Here is a 3415-nt window from a genome sequence, read left to right as displayed (position 1 = left end):
GGTATATACCCAAAAGAAAGGAAATCAGTATATCGAAACAATGTCTGAGCTCCTACATTTGTTGCAGCACTGTTCACAATAGCCAAGATTTGGAAGCAACCTAAATGTCCATCAACAGATAAATCGAGGAAGAAAGAAAATGTGATACATATACCCAATGGTGTACTATTCAGCCATAAGAAAGAATGGGACCCTGTCATTTGCAACAATATGGATGGAACTGGAGGTCACTATGTTAAGTGAAATAAGCCAGGCACAGAAAGACAAACATCACATGTACTCACTTATTTATGGGATCTAAAAATCAAAACAATTGAACTCATTGATATAGAAAATAGAATGATGGTTACCAGAGCCTAGGAAGGGTAGTGAGGAGGCGCAGGGGGTGTTTGGGTACAAAAAACAATAGTTAGAAAGAATAAGACCTAGTATATGATACCACAGCTGGGTGATGATAGTCAATAAAAATTGTAAATTTTAAAATAAATGAAAAATTATAATTGAAGTGTTTGTAACACAAAGGATAAATGCTTGAATGGATGGATACCTCATTTTCCATGATGTGATTATCATGCATTGCATGCTTCTATCAAAACATTTCACGTACTCCATAAGTATATACACTTACTATATATCCACAAAAATTAAAAATAAAACATTTTTTAAATGCACGGAAATTTCCTCCAGATATCTAATCTCCACCTGCCCTAAACAAATCAAATTATTCTCTCCATCAGTAACACCGTCTCTCTTCCCCCTTCCTGACACAGCTGCCAAAAATCTTTTCTGCTGTTCTCAGCTACTGTGCTCAACTTATATACCTCACTTGGTCAAATAAGCGCATTTTATTTAACTCTAAGAGCAAACTGTAACTTTTTTCCTCAAGTGTGTCCTTAAAAGATCTCACTTCCCACTCTATCCAAACTTAACAAAAACATTCACCCCCAAAAAACCACTTCCTTGGGGATGATATTGCTGCTAAGAAAATAACATTTCCCCATGTTGTTATGTTTATGTTGTCTACTATTTAAGTAGACCAAACCGAATTTGATTAGGGTTTTTGAGACATAGGGATTGGGATCTTTGTTGAAGTTAGCACCTTAGCTCATGGGCTATAATAAGGTGTGGGTACTAATATATCACAAACTATAATATATTTGCAACTACATCTTATTTCAGAAAAAGATGTTGTTTTGGGAAGCGGTGAGTCAGTAGAACACTGAATACAAGGCAAAAGAAAGGAGATTTCATCTCCACTTTCAAACAGAAGTTCATAACATTCCTGAATTATCCACTAAGATGGCTGCCAATCTGGAATCAGTTAAGAGCCTTCCACTAGGGTGCAACTGGAGGGAGTAAGATCTTCAAAACCGCATTTTTAATTAGTAAAGTAGAGAAACTGGCTGCAGGAAGGTGGTTGGCTTGGCTAGTAGGCCAGGAGAAAAGGAGTAGGGCAAGGCGTGGGTGAAGGTATAAAAGGCAAACTTTGCCATTTTGCCAAGCACCCCTTTGAATAGAGCCAGAGGGTGTGAAATCAGACAGCTTAGTAGCACCCCTGTTCTCCTTTCCTGCACCCTTTGCAAAGGTAGTACCATCAGCAGGAATAGCAACTCTCAACAAGTGTTCATTATAATAGAATGTCCTCTACAGGTAAAGTTCAATTACCACAAACCTCCTCATCACAAGAGATTTCCAGTCTTAAGACAGGCAGTGGGTGGACACTAGAAAATTCTCTTATACCCATTTACTCCAAAAACGCAACCAATGCCTTAGATCCCTGCTACTCCAAATGTGGCACCCACACCAGCAACAACAGAGTTAGAAATGCAGAATCTTGGATTGCATTCTAGGCCCACTGAATCAGAAACTGAGTTTAACAACACCCCCAGGTGATTTATATGAGCATTAAAATGATAGAATTGACTTAAAGCAATTATGCTCAAACTTTGCGCATTAGAATCACCTAGAGAGGTTTTTACACCTCCCTACTGCAGGCAGTACTCCATATAATGTATCTCAACTATCAGTATTTTTAAAACCAAACTGGTTCCAATATGCAGCCAATTTTGAGGAACCATGACTTAAAGATAATAATAACAATATTTGTATTCAAATGAAAACTTTCCCCAAACTTTGCATTCCTAATTACCACTTGGGTTTTCCTGAAAACTTAGATATTAAAAATTTCAATGTACGGTTCTGGGCAGGGGTCTGGGGAGCGCAGCAGCCATGGCGAGCCACCCTGTCCTCACCAATGGCACCAAGATGCTCATCCTGGGGTGGGCACCTGGAAGTCCCCTCTGAGCTAGGTAACCAAGGCTGTGAAGGTGGCAATCGATGTCAGGTACCCCCACATCGACTGCACCTACGTGTACCAGAATGAGACTGAGGTGGGGATGGCCATTCAGGAGCAGCTTAGGGAGCAGGTGGTGAAGCCAGAGGCTTATCAGCAAGCTGGGGTGCACGTACCATAAGAAGGTCCTGGTGAAAGGATCCTGCCAGAAGACGCTCAGCAACATGAAGCTGGACCACCTGGACCTCCACCTTATTCACTGGCTGACCGACTTTAAGCCTGGAAAGGAATTTTTCCCATTGGACGAGTCGGACAACATGGTTCCCAATGACACCAACATTGTGAACACATGGGCAGCCATGGAAGCGCTGGTGGATGAAGGGCTGGTGATAGCTATTAGCATCTCCAACTGTAATCATCTCCAGGTGGAGAGGATCTTAAATAAACCTGGCTTAAGGAATAAACCAGCGGTTAAGCAGATTGAGTGCCACCCGTACCTCACTCACTCCCGCACTGCCAGTCCAAAGGCATCTTGGTGACCACCTATAGCCCCCTTGGCTCTCCTGACAGACCCTGGGCCAAGCCTGAAGTCCCTTCCATCCTGGAGGATCCCAGGATCAAAGTGATCTCAGCCAAGCACAATAAAACCGCAGCCCAGATTCTGATCCAGGTCCCCCATGCAGAGGAACTTGGAGGTGATCCCCAAGTCTGTGACACCAAAATGCATTGCTGAGAACTTTAAGGTCTTTGACTTTGAACTTAGCAGCCAGGATATGACCATCTTACTCAGCTACAACAGGAACTGGAGGGTCTGTGCCTTGGTGAGCTATGCCTCCCACAAGGACTACCCTTTCCATGAAGTTTTGAAGCTGTGGATGCCAGCTCATCCCTAAGTGACCTATACCTGTGTTTCCTGTCTCATTTTTTTCTTGCAAATGTAGTATGGCCTGGCCTGTGTCACTCAGCAGTGGGAGAGCAACCTGTAGAGTGACCAGCAAGGACTTATCTAGGTTGATGTTGGATCTGAAGAGCAGTGTAAGTAAAGTAGAAGTCTCTTCCAGTTTGCTTTGTTCTTTTTGCCCCGCTGGGGAAAGTATAACCTGAATACCCTTTTCTGACCAA

The 3415-nt window shown here is 42.5% G+C and overlaps 1 pseudogene; it reads left to right on the top strand.

The window, feature by feature from the left end:
* The first annotated feature begins 2229 nt into the window (after positions 1-2229).
* On the top strand, positions 2230-3186 carry LOC111532904 (annotated as a pseudogene).
* The last annotated feature ends 229 nt before the right edge of the window (positions 3187-3415 follow it).

The sequence above is a fragment of the Piliocolobus tephrosceles genome, chromosome 2 (assembly GCF_002776525.5).
Source record: "Piliocolobus tephrosceles isolate RC106 chromosome 2, ASM277652v3, whole genome shotgun sequence".
Lineage (NCBI taxonomy): Eukaryota > Metazoa > Chordata > Mammalia > Primates > Cercopithecidae > Piliocolobus > Piliocolobus tephrosceles.
The sequence above is the reverse complement of the archived record's forward strand: the minus strand, read 5'-3'. Positions and strand labels throughout refer to the sequence as shown.